The sequence below is a fragment of the Phascolarctos cinereus genome, unplaced genomic scaffold (assembly GCF_003287225.1).
Source record: "Phascolarctos cinereus isolate Bilbo 61053 unplaced genomic scaffold, phaCin_HiC Scaffold_726;HRSCAF=1367, whole genome shotgun sequence".
In the NCBI taxonomy this organism is placed as follows: domain Eukaryota; kingdom Metazoa; phylum Chordata; class Mammalia; order Diprotodontia; family Phascolarctidae; genus Phascolarctos; species Phascolarctos cinereus.
In genome coordinates this window covers 270,472,176-270,491,511 of record NW_027556098.1, presented here as the reverse complement: position 1 = coordinate 270,491,511, position 19,336 = coordinate 270,472,176, and the positions used below count along the sequence as shown (strand labels likewise).

General features: G+C 40.6%; 1 long non-coding RNA gene across 1 annotated transcript in view; it reads left to right on the top strand.

Annotated features, from left to right (window-relative positions):
* The window catches only part of LOC110192557 (uncharacterized), a 36,413-nt gene extending 17,430 nt beyond the window's left edge, over positions 1-18,983 (top strand). The window contains exon 3 of the long non-coding RNA XR_002320190.1: positions 18,826-18,983. This is a non-coding gene — a long non-coding RNA (uncharacterized LOC110192557). The remainder of the gene's footprint in view (positions 1-18,825) is intronic.
* The last annotated feature ends 353 nt before the right edge of the window (positions 18,984-19,336 follow it).

Genomic DNA, 19,336 nt, shown 5'->3' with positions numbered 1-19,336 from the left:
GAAGATCTCAAGTAAATCTCTATAAAAAGTAGCCTCTACCTTCTCTCCTCTTCCTCATGCGTCAGCTCCTTCCAATCTGGCCTTCAATTTCCACATCTAACTAAAATGATTCTCCCCAAGGTTACCAATGGAGCTCTTCATTGGTAAACCAAATGGCCTTTCTCAATCTCCATTCTTCTTTTTCTCTGCAGCCTTTGAAATAGATGACTACTGCCTTTTCTTTCATATCCCTCTTCCCTTCATTTATATGACAATGCTCTCTTGTCTTTTTCTCAGTTTTCCCTTTACCTGTCTGACTGATCTTTCTCATTCTTTTATACTGGATGGTCATCCATCCATGTGCCCCGGAGGCTTTTCCCATGGGCCTTCTTTTTTCTCTCTGTGCGCTCTCTTTTGGGGATTACATTAGTTCCCATGCTTTCATTTGTCATCTCTATATAAATAACTACAAAACCTCTGCATTCAGGTTTAATTTCCCTCCTGAATTCAGTCCTGCATTAACAAGTACCAATTAAATCAATCAATGAAACATTTACTGAGGTCCTATTAGCACAGTGCTAAGTTCTGGGAATAAAAAAAAAGGCAAAAGACAGTGTTGGCCCACAAGGAGCTTGCAATCTAATGGGGTAGACAACATGCAAACAAGTATATGCAAAGCAAGCTATCTGTAGGATAAATAGAAAATAATTAAAAGAAGGAAAGCATTGGAATTGAGAGAGGTTAGGGAAGACTTCCTGTAGAAAGTAGGATTTTTAGATGGGATTTAAAGGAAGCCAAGGAGGTCAGTAGTTGAAGAGGAGGAAGGAGAGCATTCCAGGCATGGGGGACAGTCAGAGAAAATGTCCAGAGACAAGAGATGGGATATTGGGTTAATGGGACAGCCAGGAGGCCAGTGTCACTAACTGAAAAGTGTTGGGAAGTGTTGGGGAATAAGGTGTAAGAAGACTGGAAAGGTAGGAAGGGGTTAGGTTTTGAAGGGCTTTGAAATACCACCATGTCCTTGGATGCCCAGGAGTTATCTTGAATTCAGCACGTCCAAATTAGAACTCATTTTCTTCCTGTACAAACTTGACTCTCTTTCTAACTTACCTATTTCTTTCAAAAGCACTGCCACTTTTTTAGTTACCCAAGTCTGCAAACTTGGGCCCATCTTTGACTTGTAACTCCTCTTTATCTCACACATCCAAACAGTTACCAAATCTTGTCATTTCTAACTCTGTAGCATTGCTGGCATCCTTCCCCCTTCTCTCCACTCACACAGCCCCTGCATTAGGTCATGCCCCTCAACATCTCTCATGTAGACTATTGCAGTAGCTACCTAACTGGTGTCCTCGCCCCCAGTCTTTATCCTTTCCATTAGATATCAAATTACTGCTGGATCCTTTGCTCCAGAAGCTTCAGTGCTTCCTATTGCCTCTAGGATAAGATACAAATTCCTTTCTTTGGCATTTAAAGCATCTAGCCTATATATCCAGAATGGTTTCACATCACTCCCCTTAACTCATTCCATGTTCCAGCCAAATTTTCTTATGTGTTTGTTCCCCATATAAGTCACACAAAGCTCTGAGTAGCCTCATCCCAACTCCCATCCTCAGAGGTGAGTCTCAGGTCCCAGAACAAGGCTGTATCTCCTTCCCAGTATTCTGGGAAGGTATTCCTGAGGGGTATGGGTGGGGGGCAATTATCTAATACCATCAACTAAAGCTATGCTTCCTGTCCCCGAAATAATCAGTTGAGAATCATTTTAGTCGGACAGCCTTTAATAGTGTTTAGAAAGTATCAGAGTAGGAAAAGTTAGCACAAAACATCCTCTCAAACATCTCACACATTGTAAGTACATTCAGAGTCTTGAAGAGAGTAACCTTGAGTTTAGGAAGTATACGTAGCAAACAGATGATTCCTGGATCGATCCTGGCTGCTGGATTGTCCTTTCCTCCCATTCAGACAGTGATTAAGAAGTTCTTCTTAGATATGGGCTCCTTATAGAACAGGGACTCTATGTCTATGCTCCCAGTGTGATGCTGCCATCAGCTGACTAGGAACACTGATAATGGGAAGAAAGGAGTCCATAATCCTCTGATCTTTCAAAGCTCTAAAAGTTCCCCTTTAGCAAAAGACTGGGGAAGGCTAATGTCTTTCCCTTTCACCCTGTTGTTCCCCAGGGGTTACCACACTGGCTCCAACCTTTCAAGCGACTCCAGTTCTAATGTGTTTATTTATCTATAAATAACTCCTGGGGAGAGAACAAGTTATAAGCACGACCCTTGTGCAACTCTGCAGGTCACTCCAGCTCCAAAAACTTTTAGTGCATAGTCTAAAGCCTATGATTGACTGACTGCGATGCATGCTCACCTAGTTAAGGTATCAAGGATAAAATGGGGTGGGGTGGTTTCTGGACCTCACCTTTACACCCGTTGACACTTTATCTCCAATTTCTCTGGTTTTGACAGGAGGCCCTTTCTTGTCCGCCAAGTTCATAGCACCTTCCCCTTCTATCTACTCTGGGATATATCTGTCACCTACCTACTTAAGTACCTATTGTCGCCCATATCTGAATATAAGCTCCTTGAGGACAGGTAGTGCTTCCTGCTTTGTTTTTGGATCTTCAGAACTAACTACAGTGTCTGCCATAGATAGCAAACACTTGATAAAGGTTTATTGATTGAAGACTCCCACACACTATTCCCCATCCCTGGAACAGATTCCCTCAATAGCTCTCCAGCTTCCTACAAAGCTTTTCCTGATCCCCTCCAGCTGTCACTATTCTGCTCTTCACCTCCCAGTTCCTAAGGAACTTTTATCTCTATGGACGTTATTTCCCACCAGCAGAACTAAGTTCCTTGAGGTCAGAGATTCTTTTTCTGTTCATTATATTTCTAGTGCTTACTATTTGGCATAGTATCTGGTGTGCATCAACCTCATTATCAATGTGGACATCCCTGGAAAGTACACTACCGAGGTAAGTGAACTTATCCACAGCATTCAAAACTTCTCCATTTGCTGTAACTGATGGTTCCACATATGGATGATGTAACGCTGGCTGATGGAGCACCTGCGTGAATCACTTCCATTTGAATTGTCTTAGGTAGATTCTGAAGGTCACCTGGCAGGATAAGATACCAGACACTGAGGTCCTTTCTGGAACTAAACTGCCAAACATTCTGATGGTTTGGCCACGTTGTTTGAATGAAAAATTTATGCTTACCAAAAAGACTGTTTTATGGAGAGCTCACACAGGGAAAGCATTCACCTGGTGGTCAGAAGAAGCCATACAAGGACACTCTCAAGGGCTCTCTTAAGAACTTTGGAATTGATTGCATGACTTGGGAGGCACTGGCACAGGACCACTCAGCACAGCCTGCCCACATCAGAGAAGGTGCTGTGCTCTACGAGCAAAGCAGAATTGAAGTAGCTCAGAGGAAACATGAGATGTGCAAATTTAGAGAATCTACTCCAAATGTTCACATGGACTATTCGTGCCTGACCTGTGGTAGAGCCTTCCAGGCTCGTATTGGTCTGATCAGCCACAATGGGACACACTGAAATTTGACTCTAGCACAGTGATGTCATTTTGGTCCTCCTGGAGAAGGAAGGACAACAACCAACCAACCAGACTAGTATCTGGCAGATGTTTAATAAATACTTTTTGAATGAATGATAACAGTGAAGAACAAGGCACATGGCTACTCCCTTTCTTGGCCAAGGGTGTTGGGGTTTATGAAAGAAGAAGGGACTCGTGTTGAAGAGGATGACCCAAAACTCATCTTCTGGAGAGAGGAAGGTTTTTCATGAGCATCAAAAGATTTGAGTCTGCATTTGCAAGCTGAGTTTTTTTTGCTTTCAGAAGCACCACTGAAGAAACAACACTGTCCTGGGAGTGGTCTGGACAGCAGGAACATCTGGCAACAGGCAAACCCTCTACTCTTCCTGACCTCCCCATTACTGTCCAGGCTAGCACCATCCACCCAAGTCACCCAAACTCACAATTTAGGAGTCCTCCTTGACTCCTCATTCTCTCATTACCCCATCCAGTCAGTTGCCAAATCTCATTTCTACTTTCTCCACATCTCTGAAATACACCCCCTTCTCTCTTTTAATACTGCTGCTACTCTGGCTCAGGTCCTCATCACCTCATGCCTGTCCAATGGAAATAGCTTACAATAGGTTGGGGTCCCTGCTCTAAGTCTTTCTCCATTCCGTCTCATCCTCCATTCAACTGTAGAATTGATCTTCCTAAAATGAAGGTCTGACCATATCACACACACACACACACACACACACACACACACCACACACACACACACACACACCATTCAGTAAACTCCAGGAGCTCCCTATTACCTTCAGGATCAAATACAAAATCTTCTGTTTGGTTTTTGAAGCCCTTTCAAAGCTGGCTTCCCTCTTACCTTTCCAGGACTCTTACACCTTACTCCCTTCCACACACTCTGGGATCCAGCAACACTGGTATTTTCTCTGTTGCTGGAATACAATACTCCATCACCCACCTCCGAGCATTTTCCTGGGCTGTCCCTCTTGCCTGGAACTGTCTCCATCCTCATCTCACCTTCCTAGTTTCCCTTACTGCTTTTAAATCTCATCTAAAGTCCCACCTTCTTGCTTTCCCCAGCACTCCTTAATCTTAGTGCCTTTCCTCTTATTCCCAATTTATCCTGAATATGTATTGTTTGTATATAGTTGTTTGCAGATTGTCTCCCCCATTAAACCTTGCACCCCTTGACAGCAGGGATTGTTTTTTGCCTTTATTTTTATCTACAGCTTAGTACAGTGGCTAGCACATAGAATGTTCTTGATAAATGCTAATTGACTGACTTGAATATATTTGTTTGCATGTTGTTTCTCTCCCATTAGATTGTTATCTCCTTGAGGGCAGGGACTATCTTTTGCTTCTTTTTATATCCTCAGCACTTAGCAAAGTGTATGGCACATAGTAGGTGCATAATAAATGCTTACTGATACAGAGAACTAAGTCAAATTTATAAGAATACAAGCTATTCCCCAATTGATAATGGTCAAAAGGATATGAACAGGCAGTTTTCAGATGAAGAAATTAAAGCCATCTATAGTCATATGGAAAAAATGCTCTAAATCACTATTGATTAGAGAAATGCAGATCAAAACAACTCTGAGGTACCACATCACACCTATCAGATTTGCCAACATGACAAAACAGGAAAATGATAAATGTAGGAGAAGATGTGAGGAAAATTGGAACACTAATGCATTGTTGGTGGAGTTGTGAAATGATCCAACCATTTTGGAGAGCAATTTGGAACTATGCCCAAAGGGCTATAAAAATGTGCATACCCTTTGACCCAGAAATAGCACTTATAGGGCTGTATCCCAAAGAGATCATACAAATGGTAAAAAGACCCATGTGTACAAAAATATTTAGAGCAGCTCTTTCTGTGGTGGCAAAGAATTGTAAATTAAGAGGATATCCATTGATTGAGGAATGGCTGAACAAGTTGTGGTATATGAATGTAATGGAACACTATTGTGCTATAAGAAATGATGAGCAGGGGGGCGGAGCCAAGATGGCAGAGTGAAAGCAGTGACTTGCTTGAGCTCTCCTCCAAACCCCTCCAAATACTCATAAAAAATGGCTCTAAACAAATTCTGAAGCAGCAGAACCCACAAAAAGACAGAGGGAAACAAATTTCCAGCCCAAGACAACCTGGATGATTGATCAGAAAGGTATATCGCGCAGGGCTGGGAGCACAGTGCAGCACGGTGTGGGCGCGCAGGCCACAGCGAACCTGGAGCACTGAATCGTGGGCAGCTGCGGAGGTTTCCAGACTCCTCAATCCACCAATGCCAAAGACAACTTAGAAGGTCAGTGGGAAAAGTCTGTTTCTGTCGGTGCTGAGACAGGAGATGGGGTTTCAGCACCATTTCCCAAGAGCGCTGCCCTGGGCAGGGGCAGCTGCTTCCTGAGCTTCCACCCACAGACTGAGGGGGAATCCAGTGGCTGATCAGAGAGGGATTGCAGGGATCTCTTTGCCAGTGCTGAGGCAGGAATCTCTTGCTTTGCCCCTGTTTGGATCCGAGTCACAGTTCTGGGCGGCAGTGCTGGGGTGAGGAGGAACGCTGGCGTGGCAGAGCTTGGAGTGGCTGTGGAGAGGAACCCTTCCTCACAGTTACAGGACAGAAAGGAATACTTGTGGTCACAGGCTAGGAAAGGAGTAAACACCTCGCCCCTTATCATACCACCTTGGAAGAACTGAAAATTTACAGGTCCTACAAGTATCTCTGAAAACAGCCATATAAACCCCTGAAGCTTGGGACAGTACACTCTCCACATTGGAAGCAGACTCTTACCTTAACAAAGAGTTTAAAACTCAAGTAATTGGCTGGGATCATGAGCAAGCAGCAAAAAAGAGTCAGACTATATTATCTTACTTTGGTGAAAAAGAAGATCAAAATATACAACCAGAAGAAGACAACAAATCAAAGCTCCTACATCCAAAGCCTCCAAGAAAAATATGAATCAGTCCCAGGCCTTGGAAAAGCTCAAAAGGGATTTTGAGAAGCAAGTAAGAGAAGTAGAGGAAAAACTGAGAGTGATGCAAGAAAATCATGAAAAACAAGTCAACAGCCTGCTAAAGGAGACCCAAAAAAATACTGAAGAAAATAACACCTTAAAAAATAGCCTAACCCAAATGGCAAAAGAGGTCCAAAAAGCCAATGAGGAGAAGAATGCCCTAAAAAGAAAAATTGGCCAAATGGAAAAGGAAGTCCAAAAGCTTACTGAAGAAAACTTCCTTAAAAATTAGAATAGAGCAATTGGAAGCTGACTTTATGAGAAATCAAGACACAGTAAACAAATCCAAAAGAATGAAAAATCAGAAAACAATGTGAAATATCTCATTGGAAAAACAACTGACCTGGAAAATAGATTCAGGAGAGAGAATTTAAAATTATTGGACTATCTGAAAGCCATGATCAAAAAAAGAGCCTAGACACCATCTTTCAAGAAATTATCAAGGAAAACTGCCCTGATGTATTAGAACCAGAGGGCAAAATAGAAATTGAAAGAATCCACAGATCTCCTCCTGAAAGAGATCCCCAAAGGAAAACTCCTAGGAATATTGTAGCCAAATTCCAGAGTTCCCAGGTCAAGGAGAAAATATTACAAGCTGCCAGAAGGAAACAGTTCAAGTACTGTGGAAACACAATCAGGATAACACAAGATTTAGCAGCTTCTACATTAAAGGACTGCAGGGCATGGAATATAATATTCCAGAGGGCAAAGGAGATGGGATTACAACCAAGAATCACCTACCCAGCAAAACTGAGTATAATTCTTCAGGGGAAAAAATGGTCATTCAGTGAAATAGAGGACTTTCAAGCATTCCTGATGAAAACACCAGAGCTGAATAGAAAATTTGACTTTCAAATACAGGACTCAAGTGGAACATGAAGAGGTAAACAGGAAAGAGAAATCATAAGAGACTTATTAAGATTGAACTGTTTACATTCCTGCATGGAAAGATGATATTTATAACTCATGAGACCTTTGTCAGTATTAGGGTAGTTGGAGGAAAAAAATTATATGTATGTATATGTAGATAGATAAATAGATAGATAGATAGACAGACAGAGACAGACAGACAGACAGACAGACAGACAGATAGATAGATAGATAGATAGATAGATAGATAGATAGATAGATAGATAGAGGGCACAGGGTGAGTTGAAGATTAAGGGGTCGTATCTGGAGAATAAAATTAAGGGATGAGAGAGGATTATAGTCGGAGAAGAAGAAAGGGAGAGGTACAATGGGGTAAACTATCTCACAAAAAAAAACAGAAAAGTCCCTTACAGTGGAGGGGAAAAGGGGAAGGTGAGAGAGTATGAGTGAATCTTATTCTCATAAGATTTGGCTTTTTTCAATTGGGTATGGAACTCTGTCTTACTCTACAGGAAAATAGGGGGAGAAGGGGACAAGAGAACAGGGGGATGATAGAGAGGAGGAGAGATTGGGAAAGGGAGTAATCAGAAGTAAATACTTCTGAGGAGGGACAGGGTCAAAAAAAAGAATAGAATAAATGGGAGGGCAGGATAGGATTAAGGAAAATAGAGTTAATTTTTCACAACATGTCTACTATGGACATGTTTTGCATAACTGCACATGTACAACCTATATTGAGTTGCTTGCCTTTTCAATGAGGGTGGGTGGGGAGGGAGGAAGAGAGAAAATTTGAAACCTAAAGTTTTAAAAACATATGTTTTAAAAAAATGTTTTCACATGCTACTGGGAAATAATAAATACAGGAAATGGGGTACAGAAGTCTATCCTGCCCTACAAGAAAATAGAAGGGGAAGGGGATAAGAGAAGGGGAGAGAGATAGAAGAGAGCACAGACTAGGGGAAGGGATATTCAGAATGCATGCAGTCTTGGGGTGGGAGGAGGGGGGAGATGGGGTATAAATTTGGAATTCAAAAACTTGTGGGAGTGAATGTTGAAAGCTAAAAATAAATAAATTTGTATTAAAAAATAAAATAAAATAAAAAAGATAAAAAAAGAAATCAGGTCTTTCTTCTGAAAAAAAAAATGATGAGCAGGCAGACTTCAGAAAAACCTGGAAAGTCTCATATGAACTGATGCTGAGTGAATTGAGCAGAACCTAGAGAACATTGTATACAATAACAGCCACATTGTATGATGACTAACTTGGATAGACTTGGCTGTTCTCAGCAATGCAAAGATCTAAGGCGTCTCCAAAAGTCTCATGAAGGAAAATGCTATCCACATCTAGAGAAGAACTAAGGAGTTTGAATGCAGATTGAAGCATACTATTTGCTTTTTTTTTTCCTTCTGTTTTGTTTTGTTTCTTCTTTCTTGTGGTTCTCTTATTGGTTCTGATTTTCTTTACAACATGACTAATGTGAAAATATGTTTAATAGGAATGTATATGTAGAGCCTATATCAGATTGCACACCGTGAGAGGAAGTTGTGAAGAGGGAGAGGGAGAAAATGTAAAACTCAAAAGTTTATGGAAGTGATTGTTGAAAACTAAAAATAAGTAAATTAATTTTTAAAATTCTTGTTGATTGATTTATTGATTGACTTGGTAGTCAGAGGTCAGTGTCAGGGAGATCCATTGGTGAGCGACGACGATAGTCCAGGCATGGATTCACCATCAGCGAGCTTTGGCAGTAAGCCAAATAAATAAACAAACAAACAAATAAATAGATAGATAGGTAAATAAACAAACAAACAAATAAATAAATGAATATTGCAAGCCAAGATGAATTACAAGCTTCCAAGACAGAAGCTCAGGCAGAGTGAGACAAGACAGAGATCCAGTTTCTGAAAGTGGGCTTATGAAGCAAGAGCTCAGTTATTGGACATGAATTATAAGGAATAATAACAAGGCTGACCAGATGCTAGCAATAAGGCCAGGTGTCCTGGTATTTACTCTGCCTGTAGTCTGTCTCAGTCTCAGAGCCCAGGGAAGGGCTGAGGTTAAAGTGAGGAATGGAGGCCTTGGGAGTGGAAGGAGGTGGTGAAAGAAATAGAAGGAGGGAAGTCATTACAGAGGTGGGGCAGCCTTTGGAGCTCTATAACCAAGCAGGGTGGGGCCCCAAAAGCTATTAGTTCTCATCTGATAAATCTGGGAAGGCTTCCTAAAGGAAGTACAGTCAATACTAGAGCAGCTGGAAGGGGTTCCAGGGAGAGAGGACTTGGCAGTCTCTGTGTCCTCATTGCCACATGGAAGCTGGAAGCTTCCATCAAAGTAGCCTAATTCTATCAAGAACATGGAAATTCCTGTCTTTCCTGCACTGGCTGTACCAATAAATAAATAGATAAGATAAATAAATAAGTACTATATAATAACTGAATAAACAGTCCAGCGGAGATTAATGTTTTCTCTTCTGCCTCACTACTTCTTTCTCTTCCCTCTTATAAATCCTTCCTGAAATCCCCTCCCTGCTCCCCACCCCAAGCTTTCCTTAACTACCTGGGAGCTAGGCAACTATTTTCCTGTCATCTCTCGGGGCCCTTCACCCCACACCCCATGGAACACTTCAACACTGAGCTGAACCACTTGCCCCCAAGGCCTAGACATAACATAAATACTTGATTTAATTGTCTCCGTGCTTGCTTGCCTTGGGCCCAGTTCCAATTATAAGTTTGCCTCCCTCATTGGTCCACTTTCCACCTTGGGTTTGGGTGGATTTTGCTGAAACTGTTAGTGGAGGTAGAGAGGGAAAAAGAGAGGAGAAAGAGACAAATGTCAGTGTTCCTACTTTGCAGATGGGGAAAGTGAGACACAGGGCTGGTTATGAATCACACACTGAATTGTTGGTAGAGTTGGGAATGAAAAAGATAGAGCACCACTAACCCAACACTAAAATTTTTGTAGATTAAAGCAGTGCAAAAATGTAACTATCTGGCTTGGTGAGTAGAGTGCTGGACCTACAATCAGAAAGACTTGAATTCAAATCAAGCCACAAATACTTACTAGCTGTGTGACCCCAGGCAAGTCTTTTAACTACTATCTGCCTCAATTTCCTCATTTGTAAAACAAGAATAATAATAGCACCTACCTCCCAACATGTCAAGAGACTAAAATTAAATAATGTAAAGCATTTGACAAACTTTGGAGTTCTATGTAAATGATAGTTATTATCACTTTTCATTGGAGGTCTTCAAACAAAGGCTGAACTTATTAACTCAGTTACAGAGGAGAATCTCAGGTATAAGTTGTGGTAGATGGCTTACAGGGTCTCTTTTAAATCTAAAATTCTGTGATTCTCTAAAGATACTCCTTCCTCACCCAAGCTGCCTCTTCTTAGATATAGGTACATGGATGGAACAAAATGAAGCAAAAAGGACTTGTCCAGCCCAGTCTCCATATTGTACAGACAAGGAAATTGAGACCCACACACAGTGGTGAATGGGCTTCAGTTTCCCCATCTATTAAATGGGGAGTTGCATTCATTGCTCACCCTCAATTAGAAGAAACATAGCTTCCAAGAAATAGGTACTAGTCCCAATGTACTTCGTCCCATCAGACCATCTGAAACATAAACATTTTGTTAATTTCTGGGCAGCACAGTCTAGGAAAGTGACTGATACAATGGAGAATGTGCAGAGAAATGCCTTTGAGTCCATGTAATATGAGAATTAATTGAGGGAACTGGGAATGCTTAGCTTAGAGAAGAAGACTGGAAGGACACGACAGAGAGGTTCAAGTGTTTCAAGGACTAGTGTGTGTGGGAGAGTAACTGGACTTGCTCCCCAGTGGAAAGAACTAGGAGAGATGGTTGCAAAGACTCAAATTTAGGATTGATGGGAAAAATTCTGAACACTTTGAGCTGCTCATAAGGGAGTGGCTTGTCTGCCAAGTTAGTGGATCCCAGGCAACTCATTGCATTCAGTTCAACTTTACTCAAATGCATTTTCTGATCCACTCAAATGGCCCTGTATTTACTTTATGCGCATTGTTTCCCTCATTCATCTCTGGACTCCACTCCTAACTGTCTGACTTTCTCTACTATGCTATAGCAGCCTCCTCACCCTAAAAGTTCACTTCATCCCTGGACTTCTCACATTGAAAGTACACTCTTAGCCCCGGAAGTTTCCTCTGATTGGATGGTTCCTCCCAGAACCTCCATTTTAAAGGAATAGCAACCAGGACAGTCATGTTTCACCCCTTTCCTGACTCTACTCCTGACTCAACTGGTTTTTCCCTACCTTCTCTCCTCCCTCTCCTTATCCTCATCTTTTAGCTTTCTTCTATGTGTTGCCTTCCCTCATTAGAAAGTAAGCTCCTTGAGGGCAGGGACTTTTTTTGTTTAAATTCAATTTTATTTTCAGTTCTGAATTCTCTCCCCCAACCCAATGAAAAGCAAAATCTGTTACAAAAATGTATAGCCACAAAACAAATTCTTGCATTAGCCACATCCAAAAAAAGAAAGGGGGGGGGGAGAGACAGAGACACAGAGAAAGAGAGAGAGAGAGAAAATACTGTACTCTGCACTTTGAGTCCATCAGCTCTCTATCTAGAGATGGAGGACATGTTTTATCATCAGTCCTTTGGAAATGTGGATTAGTCAACATGTCAATCAAAGTACATTTTTGTACATATGGGTCCTTTTCCTCTTTCTTTGGGATATATACCTAGTAGTGGTATCAATGGATAAAAGATTTTGCACTTAGTGCATTTTGGGCACGGTTCCAAATTGCTTTCTAGAATGTTGGATTAGTTTACAGCTCCACCAACAGTGTATTAAGTATACCTGTTTTCTCACATCCCCTCCAGCATCTGTTACTTTCCTTTTTTGTCATCTTAGTCGATCTAATAGGTATGAAATGGTACCTCAGAGTTGCTTTAATTTGCATTTCTCTATTATTAATTTGGAGCATTTTTTTAAATATGGCTATCGATAGCTTCTTCCTCTGAAAACTGCCTATTCATATCCTTTGACTATCAATTGAGAAATGGCTCTTATTCTTATATATTTGACTGCGTTCTCTATAGGTCTTAGAAATGAAGCCTTTTTCAGAGAAACTTGCTACGATGATTTTTCCCCCCTCAGCTTCTTGCCTTTCATTTTATTTTAGCTGCATTAGGGGTTTTGTGTAAATTTTTTTAAATTTTATCTAATCAAAATTCTCTATTTTACCTTCTGTGAATGAACTCTTCCCCTATTCATGGATCTGACAGGCAATTTCTTCCATGTTCCATAATTTGTTTATGATATTCCCCTTCATGTCTAGATCATGTATTCACTTGGAGCCCTTGGTATACAGTGTGAGATGTTATTCTATATCTAGTTTCTGCGATATTACTTCCCAGTTTTCTCAACAGTTTTTGTTAAATAGTAAGGTCATACCCCAATAGCTGGGATGTTTGGCTTATCAGATGCTAGGTTATTATGCTCATATGCTTCTATATATCATGTACCTAATTTGTTCCACTCATCAACTTCTCTATTTTTTACCCAGTACCAAATTGTTCTAACAATTACAACTTTGTAATATAGTTTGGAATGAGGTATTATCAGGCTCCTTTCTACAACTCATTTAACTTTTAAGAATTTAGATACTATGCCTTTTGGTACATATGTTTAGTATTGATATTAATTCACTGTCTGTGATATCTTTTAGCAAAATACGGCTTCCCTGTTTATCTCTTTTAATTAGGTTTATTTTCTTTCTTTCTTTCTTTTTGTTTTAGTATCAAGAAAATTTATTACAAAGAAAGTCCAGAGGATTTAGACATTTCTGGCCAGAAGCAGGCTCCACCCCTCTTCAGGAGGGGTGGGCCCTGAGTGCAAGGGAAAGTGTGCTTTTATGCTGTTGAATTCAGTGCGAAACCTCCTAGGCCAGGATTGGTCCAACCCTTCCCAGGTTACACCTTTCCTTACATGTTTCCCCTTGATATGCTCAAGTATGTTCCCCCTCCCTTGGTCATACATCCCATGACTCATTAATGAGGCTCTAATTTTATGCAATTAGGTCTATTTTCTACTTTTGCTTTTGCTGAGATTATGATTGCTATCTCTGTGTTTCTTACTTCAGCTGAAGCATAAAAAATTCTAATTCAGCCTCTTTAAATCTGAGTTTATCTTTGTGTTTCAAGTATGCTTCTTGTAAAGAATATATTGTTGGATTCTGGTTTCTAAATCATTTTGTTATCTTCTTCCATTTTATGGGTGTGTTTATCTCATTCACATTCATGGTTATAATTGGCTGCTTTGTATTTTTCTCCATCCTATCTACTTATCCTTCTCTTTTTTCTGCCCCCTTTTTAAGAGATTGTTGTGCTTTTGACTAATACCTCGCTAAATCTCCTCTCCCTCTTATTTATTTCTTGTCCTGTAATCCTTTTCTTTCATATTTTCATGTTGAGTAAGATGTGTTTCCATACCCAGCTCTGTGTGTATATATATGTGTAGTCTTCCCTTCTTTAACTAGTTCATATGAGAGTGAAGTTCATGTTGCCAACTTCTCCTTACGTCATATATACTTTTCTTTGCATGTCTCATTTTTGTGAGATAATTTTCCCTGTTCTTCCTTTATCTTTCCCCTTCTCATAGAGCATTCCTCTTCCTTGCCCACTGCATTCTTCTTTGGATATCATCCAAACACAACAGAATCATACTCAGGCTCTATGACAAGTTAGACCATTTCTATGATCCCTGATGATGAAAAAGTTCTAAGGGGCTACAGGTATTATTTCCCTATAAAGAATGTAAGCAGAGACTAGTTTTTGCCCTTTGTATGCTCAGTGCTTAGCACAGTACCTGGTACATAGTAGGTGCTTAGTAAATGTTTATTGAATGAATGAATGAACCTTGTTTAGACCTTTATGAATTCTCACTCATATTCACCTTTTTATTATTCTCTTGACTCCTGGGTTTATATATCAAAAATTTCTGCTCAATTCTGGTCTTTTTTTCATCAAGAATGTTTGGGAATATTCCATTTTGGTAAATGTCCATTTTTTCCCCTGAGGATTATACTCAGTTTTGCTGGGCAGGTTATTCTTAGCTATAAAGCCCACATCCTTTGCGTTATACAATGTCATATTCCAAGTTTTTTATAGTAGTGGACGCTAGTTAGTCAGTAAATAAACATTTATTAGTGTCTACCATGTACCAGGCACTGTGCCAAGCAGTGAGGAAACAAAAAGACAAACAACAGTCCCTGTCCTCAAGGAGCTCACAATCTAATGAAGGCAACAGCAAACAAATATGTATAAACATATATATGTATATAGTAGAAATGAGAAATAAGAGAGGGAAGCATTAATTAAGAGGCTTGGGGAAAGCCTCCTGTACAACATGGGATTTTAGTTGGAACTTAAAGGAAGTCAGGAGGCAAGGAGGAGGAGGGAGAACATTCCAAGCATGGATGTCAGCCACAGAAAATGCCTGACACTGAGAGATGCAGTATCTTTTCTGTAGAAGGAGGCCAACATCGCTGGGTCATCGAATACATGTTGGGGAGTAAAGTGTAGAAAGATCAGAAAGGTAGACAGGGCTTAGATTATGAAGGGTTTTGAATGCCAGAGGATTTTGTATTTGATCCTAGAGGTGATAGAGAGCCACTGGAACTTATTGAGTAGGGAAAGATGACATAGCTGGGCCTATGCTTTAGGAAAATCACTTTAGCAGTGGCTTAATGGAAATCATATTGAATCATGTTGGCCCATTATCAGGCATTTCAATTGTCCAGGAATGAGGTGATGAGGGCATGCAGCAGAATGTGGCAGTGTCAAGGGAAGGAGAAATATTTGAGAGATGTTGAAAAGGCAAAATCAATAGGCCTTGGCAACAGCTTGGATATGGGGATGAGAGACGGTGAGGAGTCCAGAATTGCTCCTAGGTTTCAAGCATGGGGAACTAACGGGAATGGTGCTGATAAAGGGTTGTCAGGGATGGGAGAGGATTTCTGGAACCAGCTGGAACCTATTCAATAGAGTTGGCTGTTAAATTTTCATTGTGAGCATTTATGCCTCAGAAATCAGTAAGCACTACAAATAAGGGCTTAGATCACTCCACTGCCTTTACTCCTACACATGTATTGCTAAATAAAGGTGGAGAAAATCATGAAATTGTGCTGACTGGGTCCTCTACAAATTTGTTACATAACCTCAACTGGGCCCTCACTACTGTAAGGCAATCCTTCTACACCTCCCTAAATAATTCATTATCCCACTCACCACAGCAGCTTTTCCAAACCTTTTCATTCCCTCCTCAAATCTCCCATGGATCTTGGTCCCCTCACCCTCTCAGCTGAGAACTTTGCTTCATACCTTACAAAAAAAAATTAAGGACATTCACTGACAGCCGATTCTTCTCCCTTCCTCCTCATCTCATATCACCAAGATGCCTTCTGCCACAATCTCCTCCTTTACTCCTGTCTTACATGAAGAGGTAGCCCTTTTCCTTGCCAAAGCAAATCCCTCTACCTGAACAAGTGATCCCATTACATTCCATCTGCTTCTACAGATTGCCCTTCCTAACATCCCCACTCTTACTTATCTTCAATCACTATCTGCCAGCTGCTTCCCTTCCCCTACCTACAAACATGCCCATGTCTCCACTATCTGCAAAAAACCCTTACTTAAACCATCCATCCTCTCTAAGTACTATCCCATATCTCTCCTGTCTTTTTGACTAAACTCCTTCAGAAGGCCATCTACACTAGGGGCTTCTGTTTACTCTCTTTGAAACTCTCTACAGGACTAACTGATAGACTTAGCTCTTCTTAGCAATACAAGAATCTAAGACAACTTCAAAAGACACGTGATGGAAAATGCTATCCACATTCAGAAAAAGAACTATGGAGTCTGAATGCAGATCAAAGAGTACTATTTGCTCACTCTCTCTCTCTCTCTCTCTCTTTTGTTTCTTCTTTCTCATGATTTCACCCATTGGTTCTAATTCTTTTTTACAACATGATTAACGTGAAAATATGTTTAATATGAATGTATCTGTATAGCCTATATCAGATTGCATGCTTTCTTGGGGAGGAGGAAGGATAGGGAAGGAGAGAAAATTTGAACACAAAATCTTATAGAAGTAAATGTTGAAAACTAAAAATAAATCAATTTTTAAAAAACTCTTTACAATCTAGCTTCTGATCTCATCATTCAACTAAAATTGGTCTCTCCAAAATCATTAACAATCTCTTAATTGTTAAACCAAATAGTCTTTTCTCAATCTTTATCCCTCATGATTTTTCTGAAGCCTTTGATGCTGTCAGTCACCCTCATTTTCTCAATACCTTTTTCTCTCTGGGTTTCCATAACACTGCTCTCTCCTGGTTCTCTCCTTCTCTGCATCTGACCACTCCTTCTCAGTGTGCCTTGCTGGATCTTCATACAGGTCATGTCCACTAAAAGTGAGGATCTCCCAGGGCTCTGTCTGAGCCCTCTTTTCTTATCCTTTTATACTATTTAACTCAGTGATCTCATCAACTCCTATTGATTTCCATCTTGGCCATCTCTATGTTGATGATTCTCAAATCTATTTATCCAGCCCTAACTTCTCGGCTGACCTCCAGTCTTGCATCCTCAACTACCTTTTGGACATCTTAAACTGGATGTCCCATAGACAGCTTAAATTCAACGTGTTTAAACTGAACTCATTGTCTTTCCCCCAAAACCCTCCCCACTTCCAAACTTCCCTTTCATTGTTGAGGACATCCTCCTCCTCCTAGTCATCTAGCTCACAACCTAGGAGTCATCCTTGACTTTTCACTCTCTCTCTTCCCCCATATCCAATCTGCTCATTTTTACCTTCATACTATCTCTTGTATATACCTCCTTCTCTTCTCTGACAGTACTACCACCCTGGTACAGGTCACCTCATTTTTGGACAAAACTGTATTGATTAGTTTATCTGCCAAAGATTCTAGCCTCTGCTGTCCATCCTCCACTTAGCTGTTGAATCTTCCTCATGTGCAAGTGTGACCACCCCTCCCCACCCCAACCCCGACTCAATAAACTCCAGTGTTTTCCTATCATCTCTTGGATCAAATATAAGATCTCTTGTTTGGCATTCAAAACTTTTCACAAATTACTCTGACCACTTTTCCAGTTTTCTTATACTTCATCCCCTTTACTCCCAACATACTCTGTAATCCAGTGACACTAACCTCCTTGCTATTCCTTGAACAAGAAGTTCCATCTCTTGACTTCAGGCATTTTCCTAGGCTAGAAGAATCCTCTTCTCCCTATCTTTACCTCCTGGCTTATCTGGCTTCCTTCAAGTCCTTGCTAAAAATCCCACCTTTTTCAGGAAGCCTTCCCTGATCCTTCACTTTAGTGCCTTCCCTTTGTTGATTATTTCCAAGTTCTTCTTTATACAGCTTGTTTGTATATAGTCATTTGCATGTTGTCTTCCCCAATGGACTGTGAGCTCCTTGAGAGCAAGAACTGTCTTGTGCCTCTCTTTGTATTCTGTTTGCTTAGCACAGTGTCTGGCACATAGTGCGTGCTTAATAAATGTTTGTTGACTGACTGTTTTGTTAATTATCTGGACTTTTAAAAGGTAATAATGCAGATTAACTTGGTGGGGAGAAAAAGTCAGTTGTTAAACATTTACCAGCACACCCCTAGATGCTACTATTTCACAAACAGGTAAAAAATGAGATCTAGAAAAGTAAAGGAACCCAGATCTTTGGTTTGTTCCATAAAGCCAGCATGGAAATTTAGAGTTCTCTCTCCTTGTTCCTATCATTAAATGACAGGATTCCAGGTTAGTCATGGAAATTTCCCTGGAGCCTAGTGACAGTGGGCAAAAGCAATGATGAGTGCACCTCAGAATATACTCAAAGTAGACAGCAACTAATTAGCTCTCTTGAAATTTCTTGCTATGAAGAATACAGCAGTTGGCTTGCTGATTGGTCTGACTGAATTAATGGCATTTTTTTCCCCAAGAGATTTTGTCTTCCCCTCCAGCCTCTGAAGAAGCTTTGTTGCCTGCTGGGAAATTATGTAGAAGAAGGAAGGGGAGCAAAGTTCACGACCAACTGGTGTTGTTTACAAGCCATCTAGAAACAGGACCATCCCCTCATGATTTATAATGTTTGATATCTTTCTGGGTTGGAGCAGGAGGCGGGAGGAGTGCTCTATAAATCAAACCTCCATGTGTCAGCCCGATGTCAGTATTTCTTGAGTCCTCAAGTCCTAGGCAAGTTGGAACAGCAAGCAGATCTGGCAAAGCACTTGATCCCCCTCTCTCACTCCCCATTTTGATGAAACAATGCTAGGGTGAGGTTGGCCCCAGGAGTTATTTCTCTGACTCATTTTCCTTTTGCTCTTTTCACACACTCAGAATGTGACTGCCTCACTGAGAGAGCACCTTGTAACCCTGAGAGGAGGGGCCCAAGTCAGGAAAAGTCCTACCGAAGCACATACAGGCATACCTTGGAGATACTGCAGGTTCAGTTTCCATATTATCACAATAAAGATAATCACACACATTTTTTTTGTTTCCCAGTGCAAATAAAAATTATGCATAGACTATAATGTAGTCTATTAAGTGTGCAATAGTATTATGTCTAAAAAATATGCATGCCTTAATTTAAAAATACTTTATTGCTAAAAAGAAATGCTAACCATCATTTGAGCCTTTAGTCAGTCATAATCTTTTTACTAGTGAAGGGTCTTGTCTTGATGTTGATGGTTGCTGACAAATCAGGGCAATGGCCACCGAAGGCTGGGGTGCTGTGGCAATTTCTTAAAATAAGACAACAGTGAAGTTTGTCCCATCCTGTCACTTGAACACTTAGAGGCCATTGTAGGGTTATTAATTGGCCTGATTTCAATACTGGATCTCTGGGAAT